The sequence below is a fragment of the Salminus brasiliensis genome, chromosome 1 (assembly GCF_030463535.1).
Source record: "Salminus brasiliensis chromosome 1, fSalBra1.hap2, whole genome shotgun sequence".
NCBI classification, from domain to species: Eukaryota; Metazoa; Chordata; class Actinopteri; order Characiformes; family Bryconidae; genus Salminus; species Salminus brasiliensis.
Window position 1 is genome coordinate 32874567 of NC_132878.1, and position 18017 is coordinate 32892583.

General features: G+C 41.0%; 1 protein-coding gene across 1 annotated transcript in view; it reads left to right on the forward strand.

The window, feature by feature from the left end:
- Positions 1-807: 807 nt before the first annotated feature.
- LOC140554718 (tyrosine-protein phosphatase non-receptor type 14-like) overlaps positions 808-18017 on the forward strand; it is a 65883-nt gene continuing 48673 nt past the window's right edge. The window contains exon 1 of the mRNA XM_072678015.1: positions 808-866. The gene's annotated coding sequence lies outside the window, so the exon portion shown is untranslated. The remainder of the gene's footprint in view (positions 867-18017) is intronic.

Sequence of the window (18017 nt, forward strand, 5' to 3'; positions counted from 1 at the left end):
ATATGGGTCTTTACGGAATCGTATTAAAATTGCTTCTGTAGAGCCACTGAAAAGACTTCAACTGAATGCACCCTACTTAAGTACAGTAGTGAGGGGTACTTGTACTTTGGTACTTGGTGCTTCTCTCTCTCTCTCTCTCTCTCTCTCTCTCTTTCTCGGTCTCTCTCTCTCTCTCTCTCTCTCTCTCTCTCTCTCTCTCTCTTTCTCTGTCTCTCTCTCTCGCTCTTTCTCTCTCTCTCTCTCTGTCTCTCTCTCTCTGCCCCCCCCCCCCCTCTCTCTCTCTCTCTCTCTCTGTCTCTCTCTCCTCCGTTTAGCCTCGCATTCCTGGAATTCCTCGTTCCTTATGTCAGGAGGGCAGGGCCATTAGAGCTGATCCTCAGCTCCTCTATGTCTACGAGAAGTGGGACTATCCTCATTCAGCCCAGGTCGGGGAGGGAAAACCTCGTAGAAACTCAGACAGACTGACCAGTACTAGTGTGTGTGTGTGTGTGTGTGTGTGTGTGCTTCCTAAGTTTGGAGAGTAGAACCCCAGTCTTTCTTCTTTGCCTCGTTCGTGGACAAACCCTGAATCTACCCGAGGAGGAGGAGGAGGATCCGTTGGGGTGCTTTTGCAGTTCTTTTGACTTTGGGAGCTAACGGAGACAAATCGCGTCCTGAGGTGTTTTCACAAAAAGGGGGAGGTTTTGGAGACTTTCCCCCACTCCTCCTCATGGCCACGACGACCGAGCTGTTTTTGAGGATTATCGGGCTGTTGTGAGAGTGTGTTCCGTTATAAGGACCCGCTTTGTTGGACTCGCATCGCCCCCCAGTCGCACAAAAGCAGAGCGCTAACTAAAATGGGCTTGTGAGTTAGCGAAGAAAACCCGGTAAGTCTCTCCGAAGCGGCCCGCTGCGTTCGGCCAGAGAGGAGGACAAACAGCCGCTGCGGGGAAGGCGAGAGTTAGTCTCTCTCTGCTTGGTTTCATTTCTTTCTCTCTGTTCTTTCACCTTCACGAGGACATTCCTGCTTAGGGGGTTGGAGGGGTAACACAACAGGGTCTGGGGCAAGTTGTGACCTGCACCCGCGGGCTGGTTTACATTTCAGTGAGATGCTAGATGTATAGCAAAACACATGACAACCTCTGGACACCGTTCAGTGTATTACAAGTGTGTCCCTTAACTGGACACAGTGGCCATTGCACTGAACTGAGGCATCATCCCTAAACTGGGTAGGGTGGCAATTGCAGTAGGGTTATTCCACCCCAGCTCACCTAGACACTGTCAGATCCCACCATGGATTCACTCAAGAAACCATGCAAAATTTCCATGAAGCAAAACGTCCACAGTAACTCAATTTCCAAGCAGGATTTTTATGAAACAGTTGAAGAAAATGTATTCCATATTCATTCATATATTAAATTTCCAAGATAGACTTTAATAAACACAAGTTGCTGGATTTAATCATATGTTACATTCCCAAGCTGGATTTCCATGAACACAGTTCAAGAAAAAATGAGAATTTATTCATATATGTCCAAGTTAGATTTGTAAAAACACAATTCACTGGATTTATACATATATTAAATTCCCAAGCCTGATTTCCATGAACACAATTCTAACAAATCTTTCAAAACTATTCAAACAACTTCAAAATTTCCAAGCTATATTTCCATAAAAACAGTTCAAGCAAAACCTCAGAATTTATTCAACTGCTGAATTCCCAAGCAGGATCTCCATGAAGACAGTGGAAGAAAACATCCACATTTATTTATATATTACATTTCCAGGCTGGATTTCCATGAACACAGTTCACTGGATTTATACATATATTGAATTCCCAAGCCAGATTTCCATGAACACAATTCTAACAAAACATTCAAATCTATTCAAACCAGTTCAAAATTCAAAGTTAATTTTATGTTTTATTCAAGTAGCTATGAAATCTCAACTCAAATTTCCATGAAATTTCCAACAAATTGAAAAAGTGCACAAGACAGACAATAAAGAAATACAAACTCCAGCAAGTACTTTGAATATGGCAAGTGAAAGTTTTTTCTAGATAAACAAACCAGTATTTTACAAAAGTCAGACTCATCTGCACGGCTCCTACATTCCTATATTGCCCTGCATCAGAATGGGTTCCATAAAAAACTCATGACACGACCGGACAGGGCCTGAGTGAGCTGCCGTGGGATGACCCAATAGTTATGCTCACACTTATTCTGGCATGGATGTTCAGGTTTTCTGAGTCACCGCACTACATTGACGCATTCCCACAGCACTGTGCTGGCAGATGCAGTTGGTAAGTTCCTGCATGTTCTGCCAAATGCATTTGGGCTTGTGTATGTTACAGCAAGGGCTCCCAGCTACTCTGACAAATACAGTGCATGAGTGCATCAGTTCACTACGCCAGTCCGCTGAATGGACATTATTGAAATGTGTGCACCACATTTACAGCTCAAGTTTATGGACTTTCGTGTGCATGACATGTGTCTTAATCAAGGGCTGATGCTGCTCGCTTTTGATTGGGGTCAGCTTAGTGTATATTTTTTAGATTTTCAGGATCCTGTTGTTGCAGATCCAGCAGCTTGCAGCCATGCTGTGAAATGTAGTGCGTTGTTGGTATGAGTTAATGCAACAGCTTAGAATCATTGCGCTAGATGCATTGAAGTTTAGAGGTAACCCATTAAATTTGACTCGGCCTTGCTATTCAGTAATTACATGGGCTACAGTGCAAACCAGCCTGGAATGAAACACACCTTACTATTATTACTCCCTCAGTGTGGATGGGTGGAGCTAACTGCTGGAAAATGCATTGGTTTTCATGACATTGCTAAAACTACGAATTTGAAAACAGGATGTTTCTTTTTTTATGATTCAGTTTCCATATATGGACTCTATGGGCTTGAGGAATGGACCACATTTTGAACATTTTACAGTGTAAACATACCACATCACACTTTTCCATGATATCTGTAAGACCCTTCACTGATATAAGTGAGGAGGCCTGGACCTTCTGGCAGCTTCTGGCCATGGAAAGGGTTAAAAGAATGGTTTGCTGAAAAATCACATGTACATTTGGCACAATTAACCCTTAACCTCAGTGGCTAAATTTTTTTTAGTTTAGCTCAGTAGCAAGACATTGGGTGACAGACATCCATTACATTTTCAAACATGTCTTAGCCGATCAACAGCTTTAGGGTTAAGGTGGGACCTTTTAGGTACTTTTCAGTTTAGCAGCAAACCATTCTTTTAATGTGGCTTAGAAGTATTGTGCTAAATGCATTGTTTTTTTTTGTAGCAGCAAAGAACTATTTTGGCACATGCGGTTGTTAGTACAGGAGTGAACGTGTTTTACCTCCCTAATAGGGTGCGCTCATAACTTTGCTCCGTGCCAAAACACTAAGAAAGACAAGGGAAGGATATCACATGGTGTTTCCAAGCTTAGGCCTGCAAGGCGTTCCACCTGGGATTGAAAGGTTTTGTGACAGAGTTGCACTAGTAGGGCTTTGTGTGGCATTCCGGGTCAAATGTTGTGCTTGTGTGTACGTTTGTTCATGCCATTTGCAGTTGAATAATTAGTGTTGGTATTATAGTGCTACATATTGCAATTGCAAAATGTCCTGTATGCTATTGCAAATGCATCTGTGAATCAGTGGTGTGACATAGGTAAAGGCTCTTATGTCTATTGAAATGACTGCACAAATAAATCTATTCCCAAAGATACACTCCACCTGTTTTAGTCAACGTGGAGAATTATTGCAAATAAAATAAGACTCTCTGGAGCAGATAAGGAATGAGCAGGTATCCCTATAATTTTGTCCATACAGTGTGTGCGTCTATGTGTATATATATATATATATATATATATATATATATATATATATATATATATATATATATATATATATATACATGCATACATAAATTTACATATATATATTATATTACATATAACATATACAGTATAATACATATATAATATTATACAAATAGGTACTAACATATATTATGAACACACACACGTACACACACACACACACACTGGCATGGGCTCATACTTTCCAGGGAGAAAGGCTGTCTGCTTGTGTGTTAAAGATAAGCTCCACAATGAAAGGATGTCCTGAATGACTTGTGATAGGACACTGTTACAACCCTGTCGCCTGTGCGTGCACAAACACTCACATACACTCACACCTACACACACACACACACAAACACAAACACACTCACACAGACACACAATGCTTTATGAAACCTGAAAATCTTTTGTCTTTCTGTTTCACCTGCTTTCTTTCTTTCTGGTGAGATGAGGGCATTGAGCATTTCTGTGTGTGTGTGTGTGTGTGTGTGTGTGTGTGTTTGTTTTAATGTGACTGTGAAGATTTGTGGCATTTCTAAATGTTAGCATTATCTCTCTCTCTCTCTCTCTCTCTCTCTCTCTCTCTCTCTCTCGTGTGAATACTACATGCTACGACTTGCATCTTGCATCACCGCCACAGCAGAGCTGGAAAACATAGCAAAGGCAAATAGAGCATAGTTATGAGGTTGTGGACACAAACACACATACATACACACACACACACACATCTGGATGGAGCTATGAACTCCGCGGCACACCACTCAAAATTATACACCACAGACCATATGACAGAAATACACACACAGTATAGATACACAAACACACATGCAGTGTAGAGGACCCTGTAAAACACCCATATTCACACAGAGGCAAATGTCTGTTGGAGAAAACAACTTAACACAAGTGGGAAGAACACAACGGGAGTGCAGCACAGGAAAATATCAAATGAGAAAGTAGAAATAGCGGCCCAAGCGGGAAACGGGGCAGTAGGTGCTGAAAAGGAGCAAAACTACAAAACTGGGAAATGTGAAAGGGCAGAAAACGTCAGACACCAAACAAACATGTCTTAAGTGACTGATTACATTTGAGGAGAATGTAATCAAATATGGTCAGCCAATCAGGACGTGTTTGGTGATTGAAGTGTGCTTCACTAGTTTTAAACTGGGGCTATGAGGCTAATGTAGGTAACTAGTAATCAAAGCTTAGGTACACCAATTAGCATTGTGCAAAGTGAAAACCTGCACACTGTACTGTACCAAAACAACTAGGACACCCCTAGATTTCAGAGTTCAGATACTGTCACCTCAAACGGTCATCCAGTATTTCAGTACCCATACACCCATACACATTCCTGTTGCCAAATGGTCCTCGACCTGGTCCGTTGGATTTTGTGGCAGTTCTGGTTCAGGTTGAATGTTGTTAAGGTTCTTGCCCCACCCCCAGTTCCCATTGACACAAAGCTCAATTTGCTGGAGGCAGTCACTGATGAGCCTCGGAGAGCTATGCTTACCTATGAACACCTTGTCTGCGTCACAATGCATATGGTTGCTATCATGCAAAAGCCTTAGACCTCTAAAATAACAGGAGAAGGGTAAAACTCTTAACCCATAACTGTCAATGGAAGTCAGTGGAATAATATGTTTACAGAGTGTGGACCACGCTTGACTAATGCAAGGAGGAGTACTCAAGAAATTTGGACTGGAGTTCTGGGGGGCTTCAAGCTGTTGGGACCCGAAGCCAGACCCCCCCTCTTTACTGTGTGACGCCACACATCTTTATTAGCATGTTCTAACTTGTGTTTTCCCTTCTGAAGCTAAGGGCAAAGCTAAAAACAGGCTTTCCACCTGTCAGTCACTGCTAAACTCCAAGTGCATGTGGCTGATTCACCTTTCAGTTATTCCTCAGCCCATCCGCAGTGCTGCCCCTGCAGTGACCCGGGGCACGCTGTTTACAGCACACTGGAATTCAGCCTGTAGAGAAGTCTCCGAGCGCAGGAGTGAAGTGCTGACAAGATCCACCTAATAATGATCCTCCTTTTGTTTGTGACATGCATATGCACAGTATGTGGACTTTGGGGGGTTAGAGATAATAGAGATAGTGTAAATAAGAGTGTGTGCGTGTGTGTGCCTGTTTGCTTTTATAGATTCTTTATACAGTGGACCAGACAGAGTATTTTATTTTATTTTATTATTTTTTTTTTTAATTGAAAGAGCAAATTAATTTTTTTGTTACTGGGGTGGAGATTCCGTGGTTATGTCTAGGATTAAGTCCAGACTATTGTAAATTAAAAAAATGGAGACAGTAATTACAGTGCTGTGCAGACATTTTAGGCACCTGAGCATAAGTTTAAATGTGTTTATCTGAGCAATAAGTGACTATTCTGCTTAAATCCCATTAGAACAGATGTAAATAAACATAAATGCAGTGAAAAGCATAAAACAGCGGCGAAAGCAGCGGATCGAAACACGCAAAAGGTACTAAGTCTCTTCATTATTCATGGTTGTGTTTTGGGCGTGACGTACAATAAACCAATCAGCATCACTCGCCATTCTCTTTAAAAGCCAAGGGCGGCCTGACTTTGGTGGATTGTGATGTTCAGTGGCGCATCGCAGGGTGTATGTGCGTTGGGCATGCACCTGTGTTTTCCGTTCCCAGACAGCAGTACGGCAGAAATTTACCTGAACACACCTCAGTTCAAGATATATATATATACACACACAGACACACATAGAAATATCAGAATATACTCAGTCCTATAAGAGTTTTAAGAGCATCTGCCTAATAGTGGGAATAACCACCCATGCTCGGATGACACTAGCCAGACATTGTGGCATAGACTGTAATAGGTGTCAGGAGTTGTTTATAGAGGTTAGCTGGTCCACAGCGCTAGAGTCGTTGTTCCACTCTGTCATTAGTGGCCTGTTTGGCACCACTGTTTCATGTAATTTAATTTTTTAGTTTATTTGAGGGACAGTTCTTATTAATCAACAGAGGAAGTCTTTACATTGCATGTCCTGCCATGTGACTATTGAGCATGCCCACTTTGTGATGATAATGCTGAAAGAAAATATTGTCAATATAGTTTTGCTGACTATATATTCTACTACCATATATATATATATATATATATATATATATATATGGTAGCAGAACATATATATGTATATATATATATATATATATGTCTGAAGGTATTTCTGTGAGTGTAAAGAGTGATCTGGAATGGAAAGTGTGTGTGTGAGCGCACTGGGGAGTAGGATTAAGGGGGGAAAAAAGAGACATGGGATCATCACATGCTTCTGTGTTTGTGTTCTCCCACACACTCCTCTACCTTTCCATCTGGAATGGACTGATAACACAGACAGAGTGAGAGAGAGAGAGAGTTTCACAAGAGATTTGTTTCCTTTATTTAATCAGGTGGTCACATTTTTTCCGAGGGAGAAGTGAGGACAAGACCAACAAGAGACAAAATTTAAAATCTATTCATTTGAGCGTTATCCTGAACCCAGAAGGAAGATCATTTGTAATTATGAATGTCCAGTAGATTGGGATCAGGACAGATTCAGACAATATAAAAAATATATATGAATAGATTTGAAGCCTGATCTGTGTCTATTCTGGTTTTGCCGCTACGCTGCTGCGTTAGAGGCTGCATAAACTGACTTTACTGCTAAATGCCCAGATAAATAAATAATTTTTACAAAGACAAAATAATTCTTTTGTCTTTGCCGCTGGACTTCATTAAATGACATTATTCACAGTCTGGAGCAGTGAAGCACATTTCCACAAAACAACAGTGGTTTAGCACTGGATATTTTCTACCTTATTTAAAGTAAATGGGTTTGGTTCTGTTGGTCTTTGAGAGGCAGAGTTACAAATGAATTTGTTTGGATATTTACGAAGGAAATGATGAATCAGGACATAAAGAAGAGGGACAGAGGTGCATCCCTGAAAGAAAACAGGAGTCGAGAGGACTATAAATGGAAAGTTGGTTGATGACAATGAACACTGTGACAAAGAGGTTCTATGTGGTATGTTTTTCCATCGTCTGTGGAAAAGTCCGGAAGAACATTTCACTAGAATGAGTTCTGTTCACTGTCAGTGTGCTTTGATCTCGCTCTCCCTTTCTGCAGCTCGGTCAGGTTATCCAGTGCCAAGCATTCTAGGAGTTCAGGTCATTCCAGAAGTTCTACATCATGGAACAGGGGTGATCTGACCATAAAGGAGAACCACCCTTACATGTTCTTGCTTAACACACTGAAACCAAGATCATTAACACAGTGACATTTTCTTCATATGCAACAGTTTCACATATTTGACTTCTATATATTTTCATTGGAGTGACTGGTCACCTTAGTGGTAAAGTGGTAGGAGAGGTGGAAATCTCAGGACTGGGTCTTCTTGACTGTGCCGTTGGTCAGGCAAGGTTTTAAACCCACAACATGCACACACCCAGCTATGTATCATCTGAATCTGAAGAGCTTCTTTTGTTTTTCTGATTCTTTAGGACTTTCTCCGTTTTTCTCCGTTGCTCTCACCCATTTCAGGATGTTCAGCACATTCCCAAAATGATGCACAGGTTTTCAAAAAACGTGGCATATTATCAGCAAAGTGAAACGCACACTCCAAAACCATGGAGGCATTTTAATAATGAAATATTCACATTCACACACAATTCCAGACAGATTATCAGGTGTAGGTGGATGCTCTCAAACTGCGTAAAATGTTTGGCTCTGATTTGGTCTGAGCTCATAGTAGACGCACTAATGCTCTAGCAGGGTCTTACTCCAGTATAGAATCTCCATGGGCCTCAGACAACTGTGTGTGTGGCTGCGTTCGAATTGCCAGGCTGAAGTGGCGGAATTGTTTGCTCTTTTTGATCTAGTTCACAGCCAAATAAGCTCTTTCCCCCACGTGCATTTAAGAGTGCGCTGTGAGTGCTCACTGATAGGTGATGAAACGCCGAGCGAGGAAACCTGGATGAACCAGTCTACTTAATGTGCCTGAAATCAGTCCAAAACACAGACTGTGCTGTGGTGCTTAGCTTGCTAGCTAACTTCTGTAAACCCAGGCACCCGGCTAACTCTTGGTAGCTCAGCAGTTAGTCAGCAGCAGCTGCACTGGGCTATCTGTAGCACTAGCTGAGCTAGTTAAGCAAAGGCTTAGACACTGTTGTTGTCACAAAGCAGCTTTACACAATCAGTAATTAGTAAAAGACAAGAAATCAACAACATAAAAAAGTCATAAAAATCGAAGGCCCTCAGTGAGCAAGCCAGTGGCGACAGTGGCAAGGAAAAACTCCCTCAGAGCTGGAGGAAGAAACCTTGGGAGGAACCAAGACTCACAAGGGGGACCCATCCTCCTCTGGTCAGAACTGTTTATAAATTATTGACACGTGGTTGGACTGGTAGGTGGCAGCTGGTCTGACGCTGGTAGAGGGGTCCCCCAGCGGGCAGTCTTCCAGCAGGTCGGGCTGGATGAGTGGGTGACCATTTACTCTGAGAAGGTAAAGAGTTAGTTCTGAATGGATTTATAGAGAGCAGAGAATGTTGAGCAGTATCAGAGTGTGTCTGACGACTCCGGCAAGTCAGACTATATAAAAGGCTCTTCCCCTCTGCTGAGGTTTTCTGAATTTTGGGAACTACTAAGAAGCCAGCACCCTGAGATCTAAGTGTTCATGATGGTTCATAATATGTAATAAGATCTTGCAGGTACTCAGGAGCGAGGCCATGTAGGGATTTGCATGTTAATCGAAGAATTTTGTATTCAATACTGAATTGAACTGGGAGCCAATGTAGTGCTGATAGAACTGGACCAGGATGAGAGGAAAACGTGTAGGTGCAGTGTGGAGACATTTTGCTGATCCTTGTATGTGTGTCTAAGTGTGTGTGTGTGTCGCTTTGTTTAGGGATGAGTCGCCCAGTTGTCTCCTGTCTGCATCTGAAGCCGGTTTGAGGCTGTCTTAGTTAAACTGGCTGCAGAAAATGTGTGTGATTAGATTAGATCTGAGTAAGCCAGTGTTCTGCTATCAGACAGACTGTATGTGTGTGTTTCTCAAATGATATGAGACGTCCTGCTCAGCATTTAGCCATTACATCTTTATCTGAAGCAAAATATCACAAGGTCTAGTTACAGTTCTTTAAGGCATCTAATTCAGTTTATCTCAAACAAACAGATTTTTTTTTTGCTTTAAAAGGAGTTTGGTGTGAGAACTGTTAAAGCTCCAAAATGAGCCATTTGGCAGTTGGTCCTCTAACAACGTGGCTGACCCCAATATCGGCCTCTTCCGCTCTAGATGTGCAAGATTACAGCGTCGTTTAGCGATGTTCAGAGGTGTCAAGTAACAAAGTACAAATTATTTGTTACCTTACTTAAGTAGTAGCTCCTTACATTTTACAAATAGCCTAGTTATTCCTATTTCATTTTAGTTTGTTTTCATTCCAGCTTGTCATCGTTCAACCACCCACCCCCCCCCCACCCCAAAATAATAATAATAATAAAAAAAAGAAACCTTTCCAGGTAAATCTCGCCATCCGGAAAGTATGACATAGCAGACGTATGTAGCCTAGTATGAAGATGTCCGTGGCAGAGACTCAAGAGAACTAATGTCCCAACTAAAAATGTCCCAACTAAGCCTCACAATTACATTAAAATAAAGCTTATTGATAACATGCCTCTGAAGTTTGACTTTTTGCACCATGACAATACTATAGGCAACTTCTCATCATATTTTCCTTCCATGAAACACATGTTAATGCTCAGTAATACATATAGATGCTCCTTTAATATATTTAATATTACTAAATGCATTCATTTTCATTGAGCAGATATGCAGCTGAAACAGGCAACCTAGTGCATCCCAACATTTTTCAACATTACCATTTTAATAGAACATTATCTGCATTATGGCTTTTAGAATTTTTTTTTTGTGGGAGGTGGGGTAGTGAACTATAGGCCTCTGTGGCGCTACATAGGCCTCTATGTTAAACGAATCAAGACATGTCCCATATAAGGTAGATCATCGTTGTTTATCTAGCTGAGCACAGGGAGCACTATTATAACAAAACTACTTTCTGTACACCATGTAGAAATCACACACACACACGTTTTTTGACAAATTCCTCTGGTCCTCTAATAGACAACAGAGGGAACTGCCATAATCAGAATCAGAATCTGAAATGCTTTATTAATCCCAGAAGGGAAATTGCAGAAAGAACTGCAACGAATAACTAAAGGGACAGGATTTGACACTCAGACTAGGGCCCACTGTCAAAAGTCTATTAAAACAAGAAGAAGAAGAAACCAATTTATGTTAGCCCACCTATGTAATTCTAGTGGTGTGTTAGCATTAAGCTCATCTCCAGAAGGCCTAGAGTGACGTTGTTTCGGACAAACCTGCTCTCACCCTCTGGAAATCGCAACACAATTGGTTAATTGTTCCTTACTGTGTTTTGAAGTGGTATGCCTTCAGTTCTACTATTGAAGCCCTGACCAATGGGAGAGTTTTACAGTTTAAAGCTTGTCTGTAATTGAGTTCATGTTTATAGACAGGTTATGAGGTCCTGGTTGATTGGCTACATTTGGGAATATCGTTTTAAAATTGGTCACTGCACCTTGTTTTGTCTTTCTAGTAATCATGTGTGCCAATCAAGTGGCCGGACAGGCGCTATAATGGCCACAGTGTGGAGGAGGCTCCTTGCCTCCACACACATGCAGACAGATGTGCTGATAAAGGCAGTACAAAGTGGGGAGAGGGACAACACATGACCACACACACACATGCATACATATTTTAACAAACACACAGTGTAGGAGTTCAGACATGAACAGCAGGTGTGACCTCAAGTGAGCCATTGAAGTGTGTGTGTGTGTGTGTGTGTGTGTGTGTGTGCGTGTATGTGTGTGGAAGGGCCTTTGTATCTGTGCCTTCTGTGCTGGTTCTAAAAAAAAATGAAGACAAAATGGCCTCTGTTCTGCAGATGTACTTACAAGACTCCGCATTACCCATCTGGAGGAACAGATTGAGTGTGTGTGTGTGTGTGTGTGTGTGTGGTTGGGTGGGTGGGCATCAGATGTATGTCTTTCTTCCTCTGTCAAAGTTCAGACTTTGACGTTATGGCCTGTAGCAAGTCATCAATAGTGCAGCTGCACATCAGCCCAAATGCTGCTTCTAGAGACTTTAGTCAGTCGTAATCAGAATTTAAAGGGGAATTTTATCCATTTTTCTACATTTTTGCATAATGCAGTGAATCTGAACAAAGTCATTTACAGTGAGTTTGGGGTGCAATGGTTCATCGTGAAGAAACACACAGACTTTACAGTTGTGGTGATAGGAAATAGCTGTCCATTAGTGTGATGCCTGATTCCAAAACCATAGAGCCATTTTATTAATTGTCCAAAAGCATCAGTAAGTCTTCTAAGTTTCATATGTAATGGGGATGATGATGATAATGATGATAATGGTAAAATATTGTCAAATATGAATCTATTTTTTTATCAGGAATTTTGAGTGAGTGAATGAGTTAAACCATGCAAAGAACCGTTCAAGCATGAGTTGTTCTGTATCAAATCACTTACCTTACCTATAAACCTTCCTGTTTTTCCTTTCTGCGTTTCTCCTGGATTTTTCTCCCTTTTCTCCCGCTGTCCTCCCACGAACATTTATTTTCCAGAAATCTTAGATGTTTTTAATCTCTTTTTTAAAATACATTGCTAATGCTGTTATTTATTCACGAAATCCCCTCCAGGAAAGCAGGGGGCAGTACACTGTTTCCTCTAGGATTTTTTTTCAGCAACATGAAAAGGTAGTAATTTAGAAATATGACATGAGATGAAGCACAATAACTAGCACAGAAACTAGACTGCAAAACAAGATTCACTATTCAACTATTTATTTTGATCCATTTATCAATATGGCATCTGCCACCCACCGTGAGCTGGACAGGGCCAGGACAGTAATGTTAGGCGAGATAACCTGGCCTTCGCATTTGTTTATATACCAAAAGTTTACATGGTCTTGATATGGCTTTAATTCAGTGCAGGACCGTTGACATTCTGGGGGTGCGTTTTGTGGCGTACTGAAGAATGCCAGCGGCCGAGTTTGTGCTTGGTACGATGGTATCGTATTTTTAGGTCCGCTCTGACGGGCTCTTTTTTGAAACTGTGAGACCTCTCTAACTGAACGTTAGCTAGTTTAATCGACCTCCCTCTCTTCCCTCCTCTCTCTGTGCTTTATTTCTCCTTTCCTCTTGTCAGGTGTGCAGCGATAGGACGACTGAATTGGGCGTCATCATGTATCTCTGCTTCCTGTTATGTATATGTAATAATAGGCAGCAGAATCACTGCAGTATGCAGAACTTTGGCTGTAAGATTGAACAAGAAATTGTTCAATCTTACAGCGTCCGGCAAAATTAGAAGAAATCCCATTTCCACCAGACCAGAGTAAATGCAGCTCTGTGCTGTCTGGCCAGCAGTACTGCTGTACAAATTACATTTACAGAGTGTTTAATGCAGGTTGCTCAAAAATATGCCTTGGGTCTATTTTTGATCTGTGATTCCGGTGGTTTATAGGCAGAAACAGTGTTGCACCGATACCGGGTGTATTAATGTCGGCAATAGAGAGCACATATACCATAAAGTTTACTGACGCCCTACATTTTTTCCTACATACTTCATGAACGTTTAAACTACCAGTAAAAGCCAGTCATAAATAGTACTTATTATTAAACAGACATTTAATGAAACTTTTACATTTACAGCAGTTTTTCTTTCCGTGTAGTGTTGAAGTTAAGTTTCAGCAGCTTGTTTAAAGGAAACACACTGAAGTTCAGTACCTTTATACATAGAGACGTTTATACATAGAGACTGTTTCTAAAATGCTCTGAAATGTGAATTTTACACCAGTTAAGAGCTGTTTGGTGAAGCTTAGCCAGATTATGCTTCCCTACTTGCACGTGTTTCTGCATTGTGGCAGTTTTTTTCTTAGCTCTGAACCTTTGGGATACGATATAACACAAGTGAAGTACAAGCTATCACTTTAAGTACCAGAGCTCATATATAGCTGTGTTTTACTGCACCGCTGTGAATCGCCACTGTGGTTTCTTAAAAAAAATAAAATAAAATAAAATATATATAAATATAAATATAACCTATATCAGGATTTATAGCTACCTATCCAGTATTTAAGTCAGAATTGATATCGGTATCGGTACTCTGTATCGATAGATACGTGAAAATCTGTATCGGTATTGGAAGGGAAAAAGTGGTATCGGTGCATCCCTAGGCAGAAACAATACAAAATGCACTATTTGCAGTATTATAGATGCAGCATTCTAGCTAAATGAACCATCTAAGTCAATAAACATCTCAATTAACATTCAACAAATTTGTCAAATTTATTTTCAATAAAACACACAGCTAACAAAATCAACATGTAATTTAAAAAGCTCGTCAGATCTAGTCTACATAGCAAAACACAGACAATAAAGACGTTTGTAGCTTTATGCAGCTTGTATTCCCATCACACATCACAGGGCAGGCCAGGGACGCCAGCAGATTTCCCCTATTGTCAAATCCCAATGTTGACAGGTATGCTGTTGACTTTGCTAAAGTACCCTTGAACATTCCTTTTTTTGTCAAGGGTGCAACTCTTAGCACTGGTCACTGGTCAGTCAGCATGCATTCTCTTTCCAGACTTGTCACTGCTGATTGGCTATGTTGTTGTGACACACAGTTATATTGGTATGGAAGACTTATAGCATGTGTCCACACTCAGACCTTATTTAGACGCGTCCATAATTTCCACATAAATCAATAATTTAGCGAGTGCTTTAAAAATCTAGGGTTATGCGTCAATGTCGTGTATGATATTTGTGTGGAAATGATGCCTGATGCAGTAAACATTTTTTTCAGTTATTTACTTTGTTTGTGTGTCTGCTTGTGTGTGTGTTTTTTTTCCTCTCTCTATTTCTCATTCTCTCTTTTCCTACACAATATATTTTCGGAGCCACAAAATTACAAACTCTGCAGTCGCTCTCTGTTTGCGCGTGCTCCAAATAGCTCGGCACTGGAGCGCAGCAGAAGTGCCGGGGCTGTGTTGAGGTGAGGTTGAGCTTGGTGGGGTGTTTTGGTGTGTGTGAGTGTGTGTGTGTGTTTTTTTTTGTCTGTGTGAAAGCGAGGGTGCAGTGCTGTTTCATTGTTTTGCTCGCGTCCGCTGACCACAAGCAAACGAGACCCAGTGAGGACAGCTAAACACAGCACTTACCGCGACTGAGCCTCAGCTAACCTCTTCACCCAACCCTATGTGTGTGTGTGTGCGTGTGTGAAGTGTTTGGAACATGTCGGTTTAGGAAGCAAAGGGCTTTATTGGCTCCAGTTAGGATTCGGTGTAGCTGAATATATATATATTAAAGAACCACAGTGGCGTTTCACAGCGGTGCATTAAAACACAGCTATATATGAGATCTGGAACTTAAAGTCATAGTTCGCCGAAAAGTCAAACATCAACACAGTTCGCACCCTTACCCCAGTTGTCAATCAGCCAGTCATGTTTGGTGTCTGACATTTCCTTCTTTAGTGTCGAGCTACAAGGATCATTTTCGGTAGTTAATTAGCATGTTGCTAACTGCATGCCTAAATGATCACACATTTGCTTCAAACCATGTGGAGTTGTTCAGGAATCTCTAACAGACTTATTGGTGTGGGTCTGACACTGAATGACTCTGTGACATCTATAGGCATGGGGAAAATGTATGGACAAAATCCGGACGTTAAGATGGACCAGCACAGTTTTGTACTAAAATACTGTACTTTTTCACATTTTTATAGAAAAACGGTCTGTGATGTAGTGGATGCATGTAGTAGCTGTTTTTTTCCTTAAATTTAAAGTGGAGTCTGTCATTTTGAGGTTGACTCGCTTGAGTTCTCCTATTTGCGCTCAGACCGTGTCCATATGAGACTCCTATATGGCCTCAGCTAGTTCATGAATAACTTTTTTGTGATGTGCATTGTTGCATGTTGAGTGTTGCATGCAGGACATGTTATTTGTAAAAATAGCAAATAGCATGGTCTTACATTAGCTTTATCTTTCTATACAAACTTGCAAAAGTGGATTATTTATTTTATTTATTTTTTGTCTTTTATGGACATGTTGTTATTAAGGCATTTTACAGCATTGTTTACAGTGTTGCAGTGTGGACATATCGCTGTGAAGGCATCTTACAACATCGTTTACAGAGTGTTGTAGTGAGGACATATCACTGTGAAGGCATTTTACAGCATCGTGTTGCAGTGAGGACATGTCGCTGTGAAGGCATTTTACAGCATTGTTTACAGAGTGTTGCAGTGTGGACATGTCACTGTGAAGGCATTTTACAGCATTGTTTACAGAGTGTTGCAGTGTGGACATGTCACTGTGAAGGCATTTTGCAGCATTGTTTACAGAGTGTTGCAGTGTGGACATGTCGCTGTAAAGACATTTTGCAGCATTGTTTACAGAGTGTTGCAGTGTGGACATGTCGCTGTGAAGGCATTTTACAGCATTGTTTACAGAGTGTTGCAGTGTGGACATGTCGCTGTGAAGGCATTTTACAGCATTGTTTACAGAGTGTTGCAGTGAGGACATGTCGCTGTGAAGGCATTTTACAGCATTGTTTACAGAGTGTTGCAGTGTGGACATGTCGCTGTGAAGGCATTTTACAGCATTGTTTACAGAGTGTTGCAGTGTGGACATGTCGCTGTGAAGGCATTTTACAGCATTGTTTACAGAGTGTTGCAGTGTGGACATGTCACTGTAAAGACATTTTGCAGCATTGTTTACAGAGTGTAGCAGTGAGGACATGTCGCTGTGAAGGCATTTTACAGCATTGTTTACAGAGTGTTGCAGTGTGGACATGTCGCTGTGAAGGCATTTTACAGCATCGTTTACAGAGTGTTGCAGTGAGGACATGTCGCTGTGAAGGCATTTTACAGCATCGTTTACAGTGTGTTGTAACATTTGTTTATTACTATTTTTAGTAGAAATAGTAAACGTCATTTTGCATGTTTATAATGGTCTGTATTTCACAACTGAGTGATTTTAATCAGTTCTGCTGTTACTATCTGTCTGGTTTTCCCTAAACTTTACACACACATACACAGAGGTGCCTGGGGCATTCTTGTGTCAGGTGTGCAGTGTTATGGCTGTAAATGGAGAGAGTGGAATTTGGGCCTGCATCCAGGCCGCCTATCTGCACCCCTCCAGCAGCACCCAGACAAGCGCCGACACATTCCTCTCTTCTTTTTCTCCTCCACTCCTCTTCCTTTCATTACCTCGCTCTTCTTCTGCCCTCATGCTTTCTCTGTCACTCTGTTTTCTCCTGTCCTCTGCAATTATCTCCCTTGGTCTTTATGTGTTGATCTCCTAAAGGCAATACTGATACAGTTTAACTTCACAGGATTTTCCACATCTTACAGTACAACACCAACAGTTGTTATTTAAGGTTGAATGAAAGGAGCTGTCAGCTTACATACTATAATATTACAGTTATTAATATAACAGTTTTTTACATTAAGGGTTCTTAAGCTTTTTGCCGCCACAAACAGAGTAACGGATCGGATCAGCAAAAAAGAAAAAAGGTTGATATATGAAAGCATTTTGTGTTTATGCTTCATTTGTATTAGTGGCTTTTATTTTGACAGTCTGTTTTGACAACATTTGTTTTTTTGCATTAGTGACTCATATTTTGATATTGTCTGTTTGTTCGTTTGCATTATAGACTTATTTTCACACAGTCTGTTTGTCTGCATTAGTGACTCTGTTGTCTGTTTGTTCCTTTTCAGTAGTGCCTTTTATTTTGACATGGTCTGTTTGTTCGTTTGTATTAGCAACTTTTATTTTGACACAGTCTGTTTGTATTAGTGCCTTTTATTTTGACACGGTCTGTTTGTTTGTTTGCATTAGTGACTTTTATTCTGACACGGTCTGTGATGTAGCAGTGTAAGTAGAAGAACTCTTGCTGTCCTACTTACCCAGAGCGTGTCCATATGAGACTCCCACGCCTCACACTAATAGAACTCTGCTCTATTGCTCTATGCACTGCAGATGTGTGGCTTCCAGTCTCTGTGTTTCTGTATGTGCAGCAGCATGCCAACAGTCTCTATACACCCAGTACTGGTACACAGCACATGTGTGTGGAAT